The 22,597-nt window shown below is 44.9% G+C and overlaps 1 protein-coding gene across 9 annotated transcripts in view; it reads left to right on the top strand.

Moving 5' to 3' along the window:
• Positions 1 to 22,597, top strand: part of TIAM1 (TIAM Rac1 associated GEF 1) — a 353,935-nt gene that overhangs the window by 163,421 nt on the left and 167,917 nt on the right. For 6 of the 9 annotated variants that reach the window (XM_069472356.1, XM_069472358.1, XM_069472361.1 and 3 more), the window contains one exon: positions 9,354 to 9,539. The gene's annotated coding sequence lies outside the window, so the exon portion shown is untranslated. Of the gene's footprint in view, positions 1 to 4,210; positions 4,332 to 9,353; positions 9,540 to 22,597 lie in introns of those variants that run through there. The other 3 variants (XM_069472363.1, XM_069472364.1, XM_069472365.1) reach the window with 1 other exon arrangement.

Genomic DNA, 22,597 nt, shown 5'->3' on the forward strand with positions numbered 1-22,597 from the left:
TCAAGGTATCACCCGAGAGGATGAGCCTTGTTTGTCTCTCAGAGAGAAGACCTCATCCAAGGCTGAAACAGGAGTTTTCAAACACGTCGGCATTCCTGAGCAGATCCTCAGATCACCCAGGCTGGGCGTGGGTGGGATGGATCCATATTGAGACCTTTAATCGGTTTCAAATGTAAAAAATTGATTTTGACAATCGGTCGGTAGCCAACCCGAAAACGAATTTATGAAAAGCTTTCTGAATTTCTGTAGAGACACCGTAGGATTAATGGCATCTGTATTTGGAGCTGCAATTATGCTAGCAAATCATGTTTTTATGTGGATCCAGATAATTTGACTGTGTTAACACCCCTATTGTATATTACCTCATGCGAGGAGAACACTCCTCCCCAGCCTTGCGGGTAGCTGTTGCCAGGGGATGCAGGTGAGGGCAGGTTGGCGCAAGCACTTCTCACCTTGTTCTTGGGAGCCCTCCTCAGCTCCCTGTGCAGGCTGGGAATGGTGGAGCTAAGCCCCATTACCAGCACCGGCTTCAAATTCTCAGACCTTGTCAGCTCAGCTGGCTGCAACGTTTTGGGTAAAGCCACCTAGATTCCTGATCAAGCTGGTCCTGAAAACCCTTGAGCAGAAATCTAGAAGATAATTCCTCAAGGAGGGCATTTGTGTCATTGAGAACACAATGTAAAAGGAATTTTAAAAGTCAGCTATTGTAAATCTAATATATAAATCAGCAAGTTAAAGACTGAGTTAAAATCTTTGGGGAATATAAGCTCAAATAAACTCTCCCTAGTTTTTTGATTCTGAGTGTGAATTTCCTTGACAAAGGAAAAGAGAGGTTTAACCCTCTGACTTTTTCTCCACATACCAACTATTGTTTTCTAACATGTATGTATTTATTATATAGTCCTCTTCTGTCTATTTAGCTGGCTCTTGTGCAAATAGCCATTAACAGTTCAAATACCTTAAAGGGTGTCACGGTTTATGGTTTTTCTAAATATTTTTACATAAGTCTTTTCGTTTGCTGTAACGTGTGATTATTTTTATACCTTGTATCATTTAGCATCGCCCCCAGGTTTATCCGGATCTTGAGAAATTGTTAAGAACCAAAAGTCAACTGTACTCCCTCTACTGGTTGCATTTCTTTGCAGCAGAAATATTGTATGTTCCTGTATGAGTTCATTGCTTTTGATGGAGCTCAGACCTGTGTTCATGTCTGTCCCCCCCCAATATTCCCATAACTTTTTAAAAGCAAAACTAGTGGCTTTTAAAACTCCAATTAAGCTGGAACCTTACGAGGGATAGGGTGTCTTCGTTAATGCCCATTTGCCTCCTGGTGTGTAGAGGGAGCCCACAGCTTGGCATTCTTCTAGGACGGGAGGACACAGCCCTTGTGCTATAGGAGTCGATGCCTTAGTGCAGAATTGCTGTTCCCCTTCGAGGCCTGAGGCCGCTGCCTGGGGCCTTTCTGGTTCTGATGTTCTTGGGCCTTTACCTGGGTGGGGTCAACCCTTCCGTCCAGATCTCCACTGTATGGAGCCAGCCGGTTTTATGTGTTACCTGCTCAGGCTCTTGAACTCAAGGCGCCCTGGGGAATTCTCCAGAAGCATCTAGAGGGAACACTTTACTTTTAGGCCTAAGAGTTGGAGGGAGGTGGGACTGTTCGGTTTAATCCAGGGTGCATGTGTCGAGCACCTACCGTATATTTGGCTTCAAGGGGATTCAAGATGAATAAACCTCTTGTCTCCTGCCCCCCTTTTGAGAAACACTAAGCCACAACAAGAAAACTTCTCCCCTTCCAAGCAGAAATTAAATAATATCAGAAAGAAGGGGAAAAAAGTACATGACCTCCCAGAGTTAAAAGAAACCCTTTGTAGGTAATCATGAGGCCAGAAAAAGTTCAAGCAAGACGTTTGCCCTGTGTAAGGCCGCCCTGGCTGGCCCAGCCGCATGCTGCTTACCTTCCTCTTCTGCTAAGGGATTTGTAACGTGCTTTTTGATAAGCTGTGATGGGATGAAGTGTCCTTCCTGTTCCAAGGAGTCTTTCCAGCATAGACTCCTGACTGTCAATGGAGAAGTGACCGATGGCCCCCACACGCCGCTCTGTCTCTGAATCTGTCCCATTTCCTACTGCACACCTGGTCTCCTTCCCCCAAGTGCACCATCTCCGATTCTAAAGCCCATCCCCTGGATTTACACGTCATCTTCCTCGCACCCCTTTCGTGATTATTTTCATCCAAATTCAGCAGAAGTCGTTAGTGAGTGCAGGGATGCCGAGGCTGTGCCCCAAACTGTGGACTGCTTTCCTGCCCTTGACCTCAGCGTCCACGTTCTGCTGAGCCCACACAGATGGTTCTCAGCCATCAAGGGCTGCACAGTGGGAGACAAGAAGTGTCATCCTGTATTTTTATAAGTCTCTGGAGAGGCTCTTTAGATGGTTGATTTTGCTATGTGGAATAAATGAATTAAATGACAGTTGATAGCGAAACCTCTATCTCAGTGTTTCTCACTAGCAGCACTATTGGCATTTGGGGCTGGATAATTCTTTGTCGTGGGGGCTGTCCTGTGCATTTTTGGATGTTTAGCAGCATCCCTGGACTCTAGGTGCCACTAGACACCAGTAGCATCCCCCAGTTGTGACAACCAAAAATACTTTGAGATATTGCCAAGTGTTCCCGGGGCAAAATCAACTCCAGTTAAGGACCACCACTGAACATTTCTATCTCTCTTCATTCTGTTCCTTCAGAAGTGTTCATGGGCACTCTCTTGTTTATTTGCTTCCTTCATTTATCAGTAGTTGTTAAATTTCTGTTTATGCCAGCCTCTGTACGAGTTACCAAGATGAACCAAGCATCTCTTTCTTCATATACACGTGCATGTGCCCACGCCTGCGAGCACACACACACAGACACACACACACACGTGCGCGCTCTCGTCCACACACTTGAGTCAAGTTTGAATGTATCGTAGTTTCCACCACATCGATTCTTATCATTATTATCCTAAAAGTTCCTGTTTTTGGACTACTGCTCCCAGACTATAACCCTAGATGGCATTTGAGTCATTATGACTTCTTTAATGAATGTTGTCTTTCTATTTTTGTTGCTTGTGTCTTTGAGGAAAGCTCCTTGCAGTGTGGGTCAGCATCCTTGGCTTTTGGCATAGCTGTTAACCTTATAAAATGATAATGCTCTATTAATCTATCAATTTCATCCATGAATGCTTCAACCATTCCAGATACAGCCGCTAACTTGTCACTCCAGATTTGCTGTTTTCTTCCATTGTGATTTCGTTCATTCTCTGTAACCAGCCACCTGAGGCTTCATTTAACCTGCGGTCATTTAAAGTTTTGTTTAATGAAACTTCTATTTGGAAACCAAGGTCAAGCCCAGCGAAGGCATGCTCATCGGATTGCTTTCTGGTGAATTTTTTAGTTAGCGTGTTTCCTTTATAATTTTTAGAAACGGCGATATAAAAATTGCTCATGGAAAATCAAATGTATGGCCATTTTCTTTCTAAGGGGAGGAAAAGAGGGATGTGTTTTGTCGAGGAAGGAGTTCGCAGATAGCTTCAACTATGTTGGTAATTTTAACTTTTTATGCTGCATGGCGGGCACTTGGTTATTCATTGTATTCTTTTCAAATATATGTTTGTGTATTTGAAATACTTTGTAATATGTATTAGAGAAAAGATAGCCTTGCAACTGGAAGAATAGGGACTGGAAAAGAAAAGGAAAAGATAGCCCGTTGAAAGTTTGGTTTTTGTTTTTTCTGCCCGCCACTCCTCTTAAATAGATGGTTAGGGGTTAGGTCTCCACTCGACGAACTACTCACATTCCTGCCTGCAACGGGCTGTTGGGGGGCGGTTATGTAACATTTCTGGTCTCTTAAAGCCTCCACGAGGCACTGCTTTCTTGCCGTGTGCTGTCGAAAAAAATTTGACAGGCACTTAGGCTTTGTGCAGAGCGACCAGGTTCATCCGTAAAATGGTTGAGACCTGTTGGGAATAAATTTCCCCTAAGGATGCGGTGGGCCGGGTGCTGGGACTGTGAGTGACAGCAGGCCTGAGCTCTCGGCGCAGCGAATGCCAGAGGGGAGAATTAAATTGGAGAAGGAGGCGGAGAGGAGAGAGGCTGGTGGGAGGGGGGAAGGGAGGAGCGACCAACCCTCTCCAACACACCCAAATGACCAGATTCCTCATAGCACGAAACTTCGCGAGTTACACCCACTCCCTCTGCCAGCAGCCGGGGAAGGCTGCTGCTTCCTCATTTCTGTTACTGGAAGTTTGAGAGATGCGAAGCCAGACGGGGGAAAACGTGCGCGCCTCGCCGAGCAGGGGTGAGCTTTGATTTTCAAACCGATTCGTTCCACCGGCGAATCTTTTGTGTCGGGTGGGCAGGGGAAGCAGCCGGTGTGGATCTGGCCCGGGATAGGTGAGAGCCCCGGGCTGCGCAGCCGGGGCGGGGAAGAAGCCGCGCGCCCCGGAGCCCCCGCCCGGAATTAGCGAGCCGCGTCCACGCTGCGCCCCGAGCGCGTCGCCGGCGGAGCTGCCGGGGACACCGCGATGATGGTTCTGGCTCCAGGGTAAAGGGGCTCGGACTTCGAAAGCGCTGCTCCGTCCCCTCTTGCCCTCTGTAACCGAGGATCGTCGTACGGGATACGGGGTCGGGAAGGAGATGCGGGACCATGTCACTCACCGAAGGTGCGTCCTGCCCGGGGCCGTCCCGTCCCGCTGCGCGTTGGGTAATGACAGGTCAATGTCGTTGGAAATGAACCCCATGAAGGCCTTGGGATTCAAGTGAGGAAAAGTTCCCAAGCAATATTCAGAAACTGTCAGGCACCTGGATGGGAGTTTGGAGCCAGGCATCGGAAGGCTCGGGGCTCTCATTTATTTCGCGTCTGATTAAATTAATTCGGCTCAAGGTTCCTGGCTGTGGAGGTGTTGTTTATCAGGAACTTTTTTTTCTTTTTCTTTTTTGAAAATGCCAGTTTTTCTGTGACAGCTGATTTCTCTTTTGGATTGATTGCCTAAGTCAATTTCGGGTGGGGTGTGGAGAGGAAGTTTGGGTGGCACGGGGGTTGGGCTCCCTGCAAGTGACTCTTGATATGTCCCTGCAAAGGATAAACTTGGCCCAAATAGAGTTTCTCACATACGTTCTTTAGATTTTATTTGGAGCCTGGAGCCAGTCATTGGGCTTTCACTTGGCATGTGTGGTTTCTGTTCACTGCATAGGGGTCAGATGGAAGCTTTTGGGTTAACTCTTACCTGTTTCACTTACTTCATGTCTGATCAACCAATGGCTTAGTAATGCAGCAGCCCTTGGAGCTTTTTTTTTTTTTAAGTGAATCCTTCATATGAATTTTTTCTTTTCTGTTTTTTAGACAGGGTCTTGCTCTGTTGCCAGGGCTAGAGTGCAGTGATGTCATCATAGCTCACTGCAATCTCAAACTCTTGGGCTCAAGAGATCCTCCTGCCTCAGCCTCCAGAGTAGCTGGGACCACAGGCGTGCCACCACCACGCCTGGCTAATTTTTTGTTATTTTTTTTTTTTAGAAGTGGTGTCTGGCTATGTTGCTCAGGCTGGTCTTGAACTCCTGGCCTCAAGTAATCCTCCTGCCTTGGCCTCTGAAAGTGCTAGGGTTACAGGCGTGAGCCTCCGTACCTGGCCCATATGAATTTTTATAGAATTGCTTTACTTTGGGGCAAGAAAGGAAAGTGAAGAAATAGGTGGCTCTTATTATTTTTACAGGAAACCAAATATTCCTTTTACAAGTGTTTCTCCTGGTTCTGGGGTGGGTACCGTTAGGAGGATGTTAGTAGCTGCTTTTATCATTTTTCTAATACTTGGAATAGCCTGGCTTTCCCAGCTTACTTCCACTTGAACTTTGGGGGTAGGGGACAGGTTCCTGAGGCCACAGTTTACTTAGCTTGCTCTAACCCTCTGGCTTCCCTGACGTTAAATATACTGATATAAAGAAAATTGCTTTTAAACCAAACCAGACATGTCCCAGGGAAGAACAACAAGTTGTATGATCCAGGGCTGTCACCTGCTAGAGCCCTGAGTTCTAGCTCATTCTGGGCTCAAGAAAGGACCCAGCAGGTGGATGTGAACTTGATGCTGACGTGAGGTCTGTGATCTACTCCCCCCACCCTCAAGGAACCTTTAGCAACTCACTCAACAGGAAAAGCAAATGAATTGGATCCCGTGATGGAGCTGGTGAAACTGACTAATAGATGGGGTTTTATGGAACAATAATCCTTAGCTGGAAAAAGGGGAATCCATTATTCATAGAGTAAAGGTTTTAAGATATTGTCACATGGGATTGTTAGAAGACATCATGCAGACATCAAAATTAGGGTTAATGCTGCTATATGACTGTGTAGGTGTGAGAGAAAGTGACAATTTCTGTATCATTATTTTTTCATATGATTTCTGCACCTCTCCCAGTTAATAACCTGGTTTGGCTCTGTTTGTACTTTTAAGATTTATTTATTTATTTATTTTAAAGACACGGTCTCGCTATGTTGCCCAGGCTAGATTTGAATTCCTGGGCTCAAGCAATCCTCCTGCCTCAGCCTCCTAAGTTGCTGGGAGTACAGGTGTGTACCACTGCACCTGGCTGCCTGTATTTTGTTAAAATTGTAGATTCAATTTGTTTAACATATTCTGGATCATTAAAATTATTTTGTTTTAGTAACTCATTTTTACAGGAATTTCCCTGTTTTATGTACAATTTTAAATTTACTGGTATAAGTTTGTATGTGATATCCTCGTATTTTTTAAAGATTGTAGCATCTGTAGAAATGTTTCCTTTTTCATTCATTAATTATTTGTACCTTTTCTTGGTCAGTCTTGCTATAATGTATCATCAATTTATTGGTCTTTTAGAAGAATCAACATTGGTTTCTGTTTGTATTTTTAACTGAAGCACAAAGGCCACCTCCTTTCTTGAGTTTATATGCATTTTTAAAATTCTGCCCTGAGAGACTGTCAAAATAGGTTTTAAAATGGCCTTTGAAAGTAAGCAACTGAGTCCCTTAGCTGTAAGGAGGGAGACATTATGTAATTATCTTTGTGTCTCTGACGTTGTTTTTTCAGTTTTATTAAAACATACCTTCTGTTTGTGAGCACCACACATGTTGGACCAGATTGTTCCTAGGTGGGTTTTGTGTATTCACTGAGGCACACCCTGTGAAATTGGTTTGGAAACATCTAACTAGAATTTGCATGAAACTTACTGATAATTTAATGTGAATTGTAGGTACTCTCAACCCACTTGACAATACAGATTTACTTTGTACCAGAGCAGAACAAATTTGCTGTAATGACTGGGAAAGAATGCTTCATCTTGGTTCATATTTAATGCATGAGTCTGAGCATTTTAAAGTTTTCTCAGAACAAGTTCTGAGTATGTGATAGTATAAGATCAAGAATCCTGGAGTAGGAAAGACCTGGCTTTAAATTCCTGCTCTGCCACTTTTAGCTGTGTGGCCTCAGGAAAGTTGCCTAACTTCTCTGAACTTCTGTTTCCGCAAGCGTGAGAAAACTGCTAATGGGGGCTGTTGTGAGATTTTAGTATGAATTCAATGAAAAATGAGATTTCACTATGAGTAGCCATGTAAGTAAGGTTTCTATGGCTGGTTTGGCACAAAGTAGGCACTTAATAGTTACTTACTACTGATTGTAGTAGATATTATTTTTGGCCTCCAACCTCACCTCAGTGCCTTCCTTCCAAAAAGGAGAAGTTACTGCAATAGAATAAGACAAAAACTACTTCCCTCATTTGTTTTCTCTTCATTATGGGCAAGTGGGGTTACCAGGGTCACTTTTTATTGTATCTTATTATTGTAGTTGATTGGTGGTAAACCGGCTGTGTATCTCTCCCCTCCAATTTTTATCTTACCTTCCTAGGATTTTTTTTTTTTTCAGTTCATCTCATCTCCTTGAGGATCTCACTGCTCTGTTACTTCTTTTCTGTCTTTCTTTTTTTTTGGCTACCTTTCGGCTGGAAATGAAATGAGTACAAACCTCAAAACTTGGCAGCGACTGGGATGTAAGTTAGTGGGTTGCTTCTATGAAGGCAAAGTTTGTTAAATTTAGTTACTCAAGAATTTAACTGAGAATCCAGGCACTATGGCATGAGCCTGTAGTCCCAGCTACTTGGGAGGCTCAGGCAGGAGTATCCCTTGAGCTCAGGAGTTTGAGTCCAGCCTGAGTAACATAATGAAACCCCTGTCTTTAGAAAAAACATTAAAAAAAAAAAAAGAATTTAATTTAGAGTTAGATGGTGCTGATTATTCATAGCAGTTTTGTATTGCCATTGCATTTTTCTGAGAATGTTTTTCCAGACCTTGGAGTTTCTAAGTACTTTGGGGAATGTATCGATTGTTTAGTACTATGATTGACATTGCAACCCTGAAGGGAAAATAAAAGTGTAGGATGGAGGAGGTTGACTGGTTAATATCCTTCCACAAAGGAATATGGCATCATTGAAGTTGCCCAACCCTAAGCCATTTGTTCTTCCTGGGGTTTCTCAATTGAAAAAGTCCTGGGGAAGATATGGTATAATTAGCTAGAATTTATTTATGCGTCTAGTATTGCAAGGGGCTGGGCTGGGGATGGGAAGGGACTGTGAGCTGGTAAAGGGCATCGTTTGCTTTACTGTGCTACGCTAACATCATTCACTGCTTTGCCCAAGGAGTGAGTCTGGGTTTCATTTCATGTAGCGGATTGGCTTCAAGTGTGGAATTATTTTCAAAGAAGACAGATTGACTAGCTGCACCTGGTCTGGCCTGTCCACTGTGCCCCAGCGGTGCTGTTTTGTTCTAGCTGATGCTTTTATGAGAATGGAGAACAAGGAGGCATAGTTTTCATAAGTCATTTTGCAACACCCGTTTCTCCGGTTTATTTTGATGCTGTTGCATGAAAACAAGTATCAGCAAGGCTTTCATTGGTAAAACTTTTGGGAAAGAGATCATCACTTTTGGAAAGTTTTGTTTGTTTAATGGTTTGGTGTGGATTTGTGAGATCCTATACAGAATGGTAGAGCCTCATCCAGTACCTTGAAATCACATGCTCTAGTGTTTCCATAACTGGAAATTTTGGTGGGCAAAACTCACCATGCCAGCGTGCTTTCTACAAAGCCATAGGTGAATAAGGGCCTGGTAAATGGCTTTATTGATTATTAAAATATGAATTGCTTATGAAAGTACCAATGCCAAATACTAATGTATCGAGTGTCTGCAATATGTGAGGTACTTGTGTTACTGCATTCATGTTTCTGAGAGTGATATTGCAGTCTTTAGAGGTATGTAGAAATGAATACAAAACCCATTATTTTCTTATGTCTACTCTTATAGGTAGTACCACCGTGAACTGAGGCCCACCTTTTTCTAAACCGGAAACCCAGGAGGAGGAGGAGGAAGAGGAGGCTTGGTACCATGGGGTCTGACGCTCTGAATCCTAGTCTCTCACCCAGGATGTGAGCAGCCCCTGTAGATGGCACATTTGGAGATCCTGACGAAGCCTCTTCTGTTTCAGATGGGGTGAGTGGGGCATCTGCAGAAGGCTGAGAAATGATGATTGAAGCTTTTGATCTATTGTCTTCTTATGATCCTGTCCAGATCCACCTGTTTTGGGACAATAAGAAGTTTGTCATCTGTGACTGTTGTTTTGGTGGGAAGAGGTTTGCTGATTCTCCGCGCTTGCAATCTGAGGCTTTGAATTGGTGTTCAGGGAATGTTTCCCCTTCTGGTTGAGTCGTTCCCATGGTTATATTGTTTTAGAGACTTCAGAGGGTAATCTTCCTACCTCCGTCTTCCTGACTTCTCTTTTGCTTGCCCCTGTGATACCAGGAAAGGGGAAGGAGGAATTGCTTTGGAAACTGGGCATCAGAATGTGCTTGTTTGGGGGCTGTTGGATGTGGGATACTGTCACCTTTAATGCGAGAGGGTGAGCCTTTATCTAGTCCATGAAGTGGGTTTGGTTAAAGTGGAATATTTCACGTGGGCCTCACTGCTTTGGTGAAACTGGGCATCTTATTGCATGGTAGGCGTGGGGCTTTCATGGAAAGGATCAAGTGGTCACCGTGCACCATTCACAGTCCCTGCGAAGGGACCTTTTCTACTTCCTGTATGTGGTACAAAGCTCTTCTAGGGAGTTCCAGCAGAAAGGGCCGTGCGTACTTCAGTTTCCCTTCTGCCAAGTGGGAACAGTGACATCTGTCTGTGCAGTCCCTGCTTACTTCCCAGGGGGAGAATGATTCAGACCACAAGGGGCTTTCTAGCTGTATGAAGTTGCTGCTGTTCCTTTCAACTTTGCCTTCTTCTGTGGCCAAACCCACCCAAACCTTATTAGCAGGTGACATCATGATGCATTACTTAACATTTACCAGCTTTTGCTAATATGTTGGTTGGTCCAGAATTTGAACAAAATGGGAGACTTAGAGTCGATGGAGAGGCAGAATCGCAGTTGCTTCCCGAGGCGTGATTCCGGTAGCTTTCAAAGTTTCCCACCCAGCATTCCGGGTCCTGCGTTGCGGATCCTGCTGCGACCTGTTCCTCCAGTCTTACCTGCTGCCGAGCTCTGCCTGGATCCAGACCCACGGCTCGGCCACTCCTTCCTGTGACTGTACACGGAGGCTCAGGATTGACATCACATTGTGTTATCATAATTGGGTTACGTGCCTTTTTCTAGGGGTAAAACTAATACTATAAGTGACAGTAAAAACAACAGCAGTTAACCCTTTGGAGCACAGGCTGTCCATGTTTTGCCCCTAAACCTTTGGATCTTTGTACCTTTCTAGCGAGCTCTTTCCCCATGTGCATTCCACACCTGCCTCTCTTTGTTGGAGGGCTGCCCTTAGGTATTGGGTCCCCTTTGACCATGTCCCTTCGAGTCCCTGTACCCCCAGGGATCCTTAGCAAGGGCTAACCCTGAGGAGGGTTCACACATTCCAGGCCAACTCTGAGGTCTCACCTGTTCTGTCTTGGGAGAGCTTCCTGTGGCTTCCTTCTCTCCAAAACCTTTCCCACCTACTTTCCATCTGGTTTTGCCTGGAAGCACCTCCCAATAAAAAACTCAAACATGACTTCTCATCTCTGGCTTATGTAGCTTGTCAAAAGCAACAGTGTTGGAAAGTGGGGAGCTGGGATTTGAGCCCTGGGAGACTGGCCTGGAGTCTGTTCTCTTAAATGGTTTCCCCCTGTGTGTTCCTTCAACGCAGACTGCTGGATTTCTCGTCCTGTTTGCTTCTGCAGGGATTATAGTGACTGGCGTGGAGCACTCGGGAAATGTTTGCCAAATGAGTGGCCGGCAGAGTCAGCCTTTCGAGCGAGTCCTGTCTCAGGGCACCTGTCCTTGTTGGGTTTTCCAGAATGGCCTTCCACCAGCTCTCTGCCAATTCAGACTTTACCTCTCCTTCAAGGTCAACTCGGGTCCACCTCCTCCTTGCTGCCTTCCTGGTCTATCCCAGCCCACTGTCATCCTTGCCCCTCAGAACCGGCGTTCACGCTTAGATGTTGACCTTCCTAGCTTCTCTCCCCCAGTAGGATCGTAAATCCTGGAGAGCTGCAGTTGTGCCCTGAACCACACAGCGAGTGCTCAGAGATTCTTTTGGGCTTAATTAAAACCTGGTTGGAGCTGTCCAAAGAAATGTCAAGGTTGTTTCCGGGTTCTGTTGAGTGAAGGGAAATAATGAGGTTAAAGATCAAAACTAAAAAAAAAAAAAAAGAAGAAGAAGGGGGGACAAATCTAAAAATTGTTAACCCATTTTTTGTGTGAACCCTTGTGTGTATTTTCACACTGCAGCTGTTCAAGTTGAATCATAGCATGGATGTATCATCTCTTGGCTTGGGGCACAGGGGCTAGCCCATCTTCACCCCGAGGGAATTTAAGCAAATTTTTGTGGTGAATAATGTAGATTCTCCTCCAATACTTAGGATGTAGTTTCACAGATTTCATACAAATGGTAGGTGAAACATGTCAAGCATCTTCCTCCCCCGCATTTGAAAGATGACAAAGATGGCCCTAAGCGGGGTTAGTGTGTTGACATCATGATGTTTCAGCTTGTGGCCGGCTGAATGGTCCACAGTGGTCTCTCTCTCCACTTCTGCCAACTTGGACATGCTTTGTCTCTGGAGATTTTCCCCCATTGTAAGGTAGTGGAAAGAGGGCTACGCTGGAAGGAAAGATGCATACATTGAGCACCTACTGTGTGCCTGGTATTCTGCTGAGCGCACTCTAACAGAGTACATGATTGAACCTCCCAGCCCCTCTGGCATGTGCATATTCACAAGTCCAGTTGATGGCACCCAAGTGGCTTGACTAAAATCACACCATTGGGTGGTGGCCCTGGATTTGAACCGTATTTTATCTGACTTCCAAAGCCATGACCATTCCTGTGCATCTTGATCTTTGGTTCTGAATATAAACAGAAGGTTTTAGGTGATGATGTCTAATGGACATATTAACTCTAAAATTTGGAGGCTCTTGGGTTCATTTCTGATCTATACCTTTTCTATGTTAGCCAATTCTTCTTAGCACTTCAATGCTCATGAATTTGTTGAAGTCATTATTGCCTGGAATATCATGCTTAGGTGTGACTTTTCGGGGGCGGGTCATATTTATAAAACTGCAAAATTAGGGATCTTACTTTATTTTTGGATGCTCATCCACAGGTGAAATGTGTCACGCCGATTCTTTGAACACCCTCTGGAACATGAAGTAGTTTTATCCTTCACTTTAAGAAGCAGGAACCTGTCCGGCTAGACCGAAGCCTTCCTTTAACTGTCTCGGTCTGTGGCACATACGGCCTGGGGGGTTGGTGTCTTGGGTCTGCTGCAGCAGGACACCCTGGAGCCTTCCCTTTGCCTGTCCCTCTCCTGCCCATGTTGCGTAAACATTGGCATGGCAGGGACAGATGGCCACTCCGGGGCTCCTTTGATGTCACATTTGGTTGCCTGGGTGGGGGGTAGGGTGGTTGCAGCCAGTCTCCACGGGAGGAAGAGAGGCTGACTGGGAAATACCCCCTTGACAGTGGGTAAACACAAGCTTACCTCCGGAAAAGCTGGGCGCCCCGTGCCTGTGCAGGCTGGGCGGTAATGGAGTCAGATTTACATAAGTGTGTTTGGCTTGGGAAGGAGCCAGTCTGCTCAAAACACAGCCCTTTCTCTCTGCTCCTAATTGATGCTCAGCAGAGTCTGGTTTGCTTATGGGAATGTGAATGAACCATGTGGGGGCTGGTGGAGGGAGTGATGGGGTGCAGGTAATTACTTTCAGAGCTAGAAAAAAATCCTTTCCAGAAGCCCAGCCTAGGTTTGCTGGAGGCTCAGGTGAAGGCTCCTGGAATCCCTGGAGCTTCGAGATAGAGCAGTTAGGTGCCCTTATCAGTGGGACTCTTTGCTGGTCAAACAGCATCAATCTGTGTAATGAGGACTGAAGGCTTTGAAGGAAAATAGGAGGTAAAATAATGAGGAAAAGCACCCAGACAGGGAGGGCAGGAGGCAGCAGAATCCCTCTTGAAAAAAAACTGAGAGCTGACAGTATGTGAAAATCAAATGGATTTTTTTGTGGCTTCAGCTTTAGCAGGAAACGCTGAAGGTAGTTGCAATGGCCTCCATGCCAACCAAGCGTGGGGTTCAACCAAAGTGGAAAAGCCCAAAGCCACAAGGGTTAATTGAAAGCTTTTCCAATTCTAGTTTCTGGGTAGTAACTGTTGCTATTTTTTTTTTTTTTCTACGCATTTACAGAAGTCCCAACAAGCCAAATTAAGGTAATGTATTCAAGTTAACAAGAGTGATATCTAGTGACTATGCTGCATATTAATTTTTTTTGGGGGGGGAGTCATTAGGTCATTTTTTTCATTCTTTCAACAAATTATTGACTGGGTAGCTATGGTTATTGTCTTTGGAGGTGTCCTCGGAAGATCACCATCCTCAAGGAGCTTACAGCGTAAAAGGGAAGAAAAGATACAGCATTGAGAGTTCATAAGGGTACGAATGAGGGGTATCAACTAGAAGTTTGATAAATTTGAAGAGTCAGAACATTAGTCATTGAACTGTGAGGGTTAAAGATGGAAAAATTATTCACTTTAATATTCCTAATTTCTCCTGGTTATTGAGAGTTTACTCTCTGCCTGCCTCAGTTCTAAATGCTTACCAGGCATGAATACATTTAATCTTGACACTAATCCAATGGGCTATTGCCATTCCAGTTTTATGGCCGAAGAAACCGAGGCAGGGAAAAGTAAAGGTGACTCAGCGAGGCACGCAGGCTCCGGTAGACATCCCGGCAGCCAGCACTGCCAGCTACTCCTGCCCTGGTCCATGAGCCAGCTGGGCGGCCAAGGACCACAAGCCTCTGTGGCTCTGATTTTCCTGTTTTGGTAGAACAATCCATGCATCTACAGTATTTAATTCTTCTTAAGAGTCAGGGGCAAACAACCTGTGCACTCTTTCTCAGTGTTTAGAGGAATCTAGTTTGTGCTGATGCCTGATGGACCATTTAGTCATGAAAAGATCTAAACCAACAGGCTTTTCCTTTTAGGTCATTGGAGGGTGATTTTAATTATCATATAAATAGCATGAATATGACTGTGGGAGTTTTATTACCAGTTCCCTGGTGGTGGTTTGAGAATTTTCTCTGGGTGGTTCCAGTGTCAGTGTTGATACTGCTAGGATTGTTCCTGCTCAGGGCAGAGTGATTTTTCTCTTTTGGTGACAAATTTTTTTTTTTTTTTTTTATGAGGTGAGTGACAGTATTTATGGCAAGGTCAATCATTTGTGTTTAAACAAAATGATTATCCTCATTTGCCAGTCAATGTTTAATGAAATATGAGAGAGAGAGTGAGGGCATGCACTGGGCTAGCAAGAAGACAAGGGACCCAGGTTCTTGTCCTAACTCTTTGACATTAGTCTAGCCAGTTGCTTGGGGCTGAGAGTTACATCCTCAGGGGACTTGTGAGGTATAGAAGTTTCTCTGTATATCGTAGGCAAAGCTTGTAATATAGATATTATACATCAAGACTCAACTTTTATCTTGACATAACTGCATTATTTATTTGTTTCAGATCCAGCTGCTGTGGCTGGATGTTATATTTTTGGTATTATATTTAAAATAGTGTGTTATCTTCTGTTTGTGTTTCCTTTTCTTTCTTTCCTTATTACTCCAGGAGTAAGGGGTTTCTTGTAGGATGAAAATGGAAACTAAAGAAAAGATAGGATCTGGAAGTAATTTTCGGCAGCAGAGAAATTAAACAAAATGGGAAAACACACCATTTTGTTGCTAGCCAGACGAAGGGAACCCAGAGTGTATACTTGCTTTTTCCCGGTAATTGGATACATTATACACAGATGACGTTTTCACTGGGACCTTGCAGGTAAAAGAAAGCATGAAGCAGATCGGGACGTTCAATATTTCCCTCATCTCAAGAGCACATCAAGTTGGTGTTTAAACTCGGATCGCCTGCTTTTTATTTCTATAATTTCACATCAGACCCAAGTCCTGTCAGGGGGACCCTCCGTCTGCGACTCCTGTCTGCCTAACCACCAGGCTTCCTCACCAGGCCTCTTTCTGACTCACAAATGGGGGTGGGTGTGAACGCTCGGAGCACTCAGAATGTGGGAAATACAGGATGTGGGAATATCTGCACAATGTCAGACTGGAGTGGGAAAGCAGTATCATGAAATGGAAGGCCTCCTCAAATGACTTTTGGTTTGGTTTTCAAAGTTGGTACGGCACAGTTGGGAAGTCCCAGGCCTGAGCAGTATGGTGGGGGAGGGTCCGTCCTTCCAGGAATGCATTTGGATGTTAGAGATTGTCGAGAAATGGTTTCTTCTGGCGTATCATTTCCTGAAACGTGTTTGGGCTTTTGAACATCATCTTCCTCATGTTTCCCGAGAGTTGCTGGGGCTGGTAGTCCTCGAGCAGTTGGGGCCGGGGAGTCTGCAGTGTGTGTTCTGATGCGGTGAGCTCCCCTCCTCCAGGAGATGGGCGTATCTGACTTGCAATGCCTGCATTTTGTGACTTCTGTTTAATCATTAGTATGTGCATTTGGAAACGGTCAGTGGTAGAATGGATGCCTCCTTTCCTAGTTCATTTCTATACCTGTGTCCAGAGACTTGCGTGCGTCTTTATTTTAAAATTTGTCATGATCTTTGCTGACCACGTGGTTGAATGTTTGAAATGCATTCATCACTCGGCAGTTTTTTCAGCACCTGCTGTATACAGGCTGCTACGATGGGTCCCACGTGGGATGCAAGGACTGGTGGCACCAGTTGGGAAAAATAGGCTAAAGGTACTGGAGTGGACGGCGAAGTCCCACGGACAGGTTTTATTTAGTTGAGACAGACGAAAATATTCAAGTCACATTTTACCTTTCAGAGTTTATAAATTCATCTGAAGTGCTTGAAAAAAACCACGGTGTTAGGAATGGATTTATTTGTGTATAAAACTAACACCAGACTTCTCTGCCAAATTTAATTTCTTAAAAGTGTTCTTAGAAAGGGAGACTTTCCCGGAGAGTAGGAAGTCTATTTTGTGTTTAACTCGTGAAGGTCATTCTTTACATTTTTCTTTCTGTCAATCTTTTTCTCCCCTAAGCTGTTGTTAAAAACATACAAAGGACCCCCTGCACACACACACACAACCCTGCACATGGATGTTTACAGCAGCTTTATTCATAATTGCCAAAACTTAGAAGCAACTAACATGCCCTTCTGTAGGTGAATAAATAAATGAACTGTGTTACATCCAGACAATGGGATATCATTTAGTGCTAAACAGAAATGAGCCATCAAGCCATGAAAACACTTTAAGGAGCCCTAAATATGGTTGCCCGGGTCTAGGAAAGAAGGAGGGGAGAACAGGCAGAGCACAGAGAACTTTTAGGGTGGCAAAACTGCTCTGTATGAGACTGTAGTGGTGGACGCATGTCATTATACATTTGTCCAAACCCACAGACTATACAACTCCAAGTGTGAGCCCCAACGTACACTATGGACTTTGGGTGATAATGACAGGTCAGTGTAGGTTCATCAATGGTAGCAAATGGACCTCTCTGGTGGGGGACGTTGTTCTTGGGGGAGGTTGCGCATGTCGGACAGGGGGTACATGGGAACTCTCTGTACTTTTACCCAAGTTCGCTGTGAACCTTAAACTGCTCTATAAAGTCAAGTCTATTAAAAAACAGCAACAACGTTCAAACCAAAGTTGAGGAGACGCAGCACTGAATTCTCTTCATGGTATCCAGTAAAGTGTCTCTTGACCTGTATTATTCCTCAGAGTTCTTTGCAGCCCTCTGCTTGGGCCGCAGTTGGTGGGCAACAGGGGAGAATCCCACCTTATCAAGAGGCTCCGATGACTCGGAAAACTGGAAGAAGATGAGAATGGGGGTTTTCCCTGGTGGCGTCATGGCTTGAAAGCACCAATCTCAGGTTCCTGTTTCCTTCCTCTGGTCATGTGTCGTGGCAGTGCTGTTGACACCAAGGTTGCATTTCCTGGTAAACTGATTCTGATGGTAGATTCCATGTTAGCCAGCCAACCCCTTCTGTGGTGGGGGTGGTAAAGGGTAGGAGGGCTTGGAGAGTATTTGAAAGTCCTGTGGCCTGGGGACCAGGATTGGTCAAATCCTGCCTCGATCTTCTTACCCTTCCCACGGGGAGTTGCCAGGGAGCTCTGTGCACAGGCACATGAGCTTGGAACCGAGCAATTGTGAGGAGTTTTCAGGAAGCTTGCATTAGTGTTTCTCCTTGAGGGTTGTCTTTTAGTTTTTGAAGTCACTGTCCACGTGCTCCACAGGTGAGCGCTGAGCGCTTCACTTTGTGCCATGCTCAGTTCCAGGCGGTAGGGATACAGCGTGAGCAAGACCGGGGGAATTCCCACCCTCATGTAGCTGACATCCTGGAGGCGGAAGAATAGACAGAAAGCAAGTACAGTCGGTCCTTGGTGTCCCCAGGGGATTGGTTCCAGGACCCTGCCCCACCAGGATACCAGAATCCACTGATGCTTAAGTCCTTTATGTAAAATAATGTGGTGTTTGCATATAACCTATGCACATCCTCCCATATGCTTTAAATCATCTCCAGATTACTTACAATACTTAATACAAAGTACATGCTATATAAAAAGTTGTTAGCCTTTTAAAAAATACTTTCAATCCACAGTTGGTTGAATCCATGGGTGCAGAACCCATGAATGTGGAACCCATGGATGTGGAGGGCCGACTGTCGTGACAACATGTCCTGTGCTGGAAGGTGATGTCACAGTGGAGGCCCGTGAAGCAAGGAAGTGTTGCATGTTTGAACTTTTGAATAGGGAGGTTAGGAAGGCCCCACTGCATGGGTGACATTGGAGCCAAGACGGCAAGAGGTGGAGGTAGTCAGCCTTTCTGGTGAGAGAAAAGAGGGCAGAGGGCAGGGCCTGGCATGTTGGAAAACTAGCGCAGACACCACTGGGGCTTGGGAGGAGAGAGCGAGTGGGAAGGTCAAGGAGATGCAGACTGAGGAGGTGGGCAGGCCAGGGTCTGGTAGGGCTGCTGGTGAGATGAGAAGCCTTTGAGGGTTGTGGGTAGAACTAGGGAGACGTGATTGGTGTAGGGCGTAGGCTCTGACCGACGGCTGTGTTGGGAGGAGGCTAAGCAATGTCCACATTTGGACGTTCACTCCCGGGAATCCTGTGTCTGAGCCTTGATTAGACTTTATATTGCACACACAGCCCACAGCCCACTGGCAATTTTTGGTCTTTATTAGTAAGTTTTTTCAACTTCCATAGTCACAAATCTCTTTCTTTATAGTTGGTGAGAAAAGAGACTTCCGTCCTGTGAGGGTAGTAAGCAGATGAGTTCTATAATGAGTTCAAGAGTGGCTGAAAAATGCTCTAGGATACTTTAGGGTTCTCTGCAGCCCAGCATCTTACTCACCTGCAGAACGGGGAGATCGTCTCCTACGTCCAGCTCCTCTTTGCACCCGCCTTCCCATCGACCACTTCGCTTTTTGGCTCAGGCTGCTCGTCTGGAGTTTTAGTTCTGGAAGAAGCGGTCCGTTTGTCGTATGCGTTGCCTTCTCACTGGAGTCACGTGTTATATCATGGCCTGAACACATCTGGCAGATCTCTGAGCTTCAAACCTGAAGTTTTTGGCACGTGACCCTGTTAGCCCGTTTTAAGTGGCATGTGGTAAACTTGTCCACAGATGTTAGTGTACCCCTATACTTTGAACAAAATAATAATAACTTTCACATCTCGTCCTCTTTTCATCTAGGGATCTTAAAACCCAAGTGCGTATTAATTAAACCTCACATCACTGGAAGGTAGGGAAGAGATGGAGGGCGATGGCTTTAATCACCACTGCGGAGAGCTTAGAGGGATAGCCTCTGGGCCCCACACAGGAACAGGGCCTTTCATCTGGCATCTTAAATACTTCTCAAGTATTACCTGGTAGGAAGTGCATTATCATGCACATCTGCAGGGAGAACATCCTGGGATGCTAGAAACTTGCCCTGGCTTTCCCTATCGCCATTGCTGAGGGTTTCTTTCTTGGCAGTTCAGGGATGTAAAGATTATCTGGAGTCTCATGGTGTGGACTGAAGGGTGGTATAGCTGACTGGTAAGGCTGTTTGGTTTTCCTTCCATCTTTTTGGTTTGATATGCAGAGAGGAGGTTCCTTGTAAAATTTCAGCCACCTTCCTAGCCGGTATCAGGGCATTCTCAATTAATGGCCTGGTGTATCCCTTTCACTTTAACGATCTTTCCCTAGAAAGTCTCCCAGGTGACCTGGTATGACAGAAAGGCAGGAGAGAGCCATGACTTTCTCCAAAGGAAAGAAAGGATAAGTCCATCCCTGGTGAATGGGGCATTGACATTACCCATAAGGAAAATGGAACAGAACAACAATCACAAAAAACCAAACCAAGAAAAGGTATGAATATGATCGTGTCGTTAATAGGTGAGGAATTCAGCGGCTAACCTGTGGGAGGGGCTCAGGGTTCTCACTGGGGTGAGAGAGTTTATATTCACAGCACAGTTGTTCTTCAGGGGCTCTGCATGAGCAGTAGGGAAAGGCTGGCCTTGGCAGGGTGTGGAGGGTGTGAGGTACACAGTCGGTTTGCAAAGGGATGGGCTTCTTCAATTTTGAATACAAAGTCTTTAGCTCCATTTTAAAAAATTCCTAAATGCCAGTATACGGTATGTTATTGATTTTACAATGTAATATTGCCTTTATTCACAGTTGCATGTGGAAATAAACAGAGTGGAAAAATATCGAAAAGTATGGGTTCTTTAACGTCCCCTCCATGTGACGCTTCCAACCCACTGATTTCTGGTTTCTTTCCATCTTTATGACTGTTTCTGCAGACACAAGGTGAATATTTATATTATTTTAGATGAATGTCCTTCTGAATAAATTGTAAAAGCACACCCTATGAGAATATATCCTTCCATAATTCTCTGATAATACTAAGTTGGAAAAAAATAATTCTGTTCTTTCGTTTGATTATTACAGTGTTTGTGTATCCATTGTTTACTTTGGTGGAACTACCCAGGGATGCAGTTATGGGGTAGGAGTTCCCATTTCCTTGTACCGTGGTGGCCCTAGTTTCTTAAATAGATAAATAATTGGAACAAAGCAATGACTTAGAGATCCACTTTGTTCTTTGGAAGCCAAAACAAGTCAAAATCTTTGTCTCCAGCATGAATGTCGCTTATTCCAGCTGGGCAGTTAATCCCTTTGCTATGCAATGGAATCCTAGAATTCTGGGGTAGGCTTAAGGTAGTGATCTAAAAGGTAAAGGCAGAAAAGGAAGCTAAGAACAGCACCCCGAGAATAAAAATCTCAGTTCCACCATTTATAGGCTTGTGTAGCCTTGAGCAGGTCACTTAATCTCTCTCTGCTTTGGATTCTTCCTTTATAAATAGGGATAATCACTTTCCTTATAGAATTGTTAGAAGATTAAAATATTTCTCCAGCACCTGACTCATGGTAGTTCCCCCCACAAGTGCCAGCTGCTGCTGTTGTTGTTATTGGCATCCTGGACATCATCTCAGGAGCCAGTTGAATATAATTGGAATTTTAAAAAAGGTTTCTTTCTACCACCTCTCCTCCTCAACTATTGTAGAATTTAACCAGTTCCCTCTGTTTCCTGCCTTTGGAGCTGGGGTCTTGTCTCCCTATGGGAGATGGACATCGTGCGAATTGAGATCAGTCTCCGGGTCTCTGTTTCCTGTTTCCTCTCTTGATGTGTCTATAACACTACTTTTTTCTTAAAGACCTTATGTTTTTTTTTTAGAACGGTTTTAGGTTCACAGAACAATGGGGCAGAAGGTATGGAGATTCCAAGCCACAGAGCCCTTGCCCTCATCCACCAGCCTCCCTCTTATCAACATTCTACACCTAAGTGGTACATTTGTTATAACTGATGAGCCTACGTTGACACAGCGTTATCGCTCAGAGTCTAGAGTTTACATTAGGGTTCCCTCTGGAGTTTGTGCATTCTATGGGTTTGGCAAATGTACAGTGTCATACATCCGCCATTGCAATACCACACAGAGTAGTGTCACTGCCCTAAAAATCCTCCGTTCTCCGCCTGTTCCCTTCCTCCCCACTACCCCCTGGCAACCATTGATCTTTTAACCATCTTCATAGTTTTGCCTTTTCTAGAGTATCATATAGTTGGAATCCTACAGCATGTAGTCTTCTTCAGACTGGCTTAATATTACTTTTTTATGGCTTCATGAACTTTCTCATCTTTCTTCATGTTGGCTGTGAAGCTCAGAAGTGCACCTACTAGTACTGAACCGTGAGCTTCGCTGGGGAGCCAAGTTCCCTGCAGAGCAGTTCGGCTGACCTGCCAGAGTTGTGTGGGAGAACCATGAGGTGGGCTGCTCGATAGCCTTGAGGACGTTGAAATAGAGCTGTGTGCACAGATGGTTTTAAAAATTCATTAGGTCTGGGACCTAATGTTCAGCAATAACTGAGTTCAGTGGCCATACTAGAGGACCGGCTATGTATGGGATGGATATTCCAGGTGGAGATCTGTAGGCTACAGCCCTTGCTTCACAGTGTCGTGACGGTGTCGTGACGGTGACAGGAAAGTCAGTAGGTAGTGACACAGAGAAATGCAGTGGCAACAATAGCCATATATACAGGAGCGGGCAGAGTATCAAGGCCGAGAGTATGGGTTCAGGATTCAGTGTGGATCTGAAACCAGCTCTGTCTCAGATGACCAGGGCAGCTAGGAGCAAGTTGCTGTCATTCTTGGAGCTTCAGTTCCTTCCCCTTTAAGATGGGATGTGACAGTAGCCCCCTCATAGAGCTATTGTGATCAGGAAACAAATTAACAAGTGTTATGACTTACAGGAGTGTCCTCCATGAGGACACCTGTGTTAATGTGAGCCAGAACTATTCTCTAGGCAGAGGGAATGCAGGAGTGAGAAGGATGCGCTTGGACAGGGAGTGGAAGAAGGAACAAGGAAAACTTGAGAGAAGTCAGACTCCTAGCTAGCTTTTCCTTTCTCTTTTGGATTTAATATTTTTAGATGATCATGCACGTTCGTTGTAGAGACATTGGAAAATATAGCTAAGCAAAAAGATGGCAATCAAAATGACTCCTTA

Source organism: Eulemur rufifrons, chromosome 7, assembly GCF_041146395.1.
Source record: "Eulemur rufifrons isolate Redbay chromosome 7, OSU_ERuf_1, whole genome shotgun sequence".
NCBI classification, from domain to species: domain Eukaryota; kingdom Metazoa; phylum Chordata; class Mammalia; order Primates; family Lemuridae; genus Eulemur; species Eulemur rufifrons.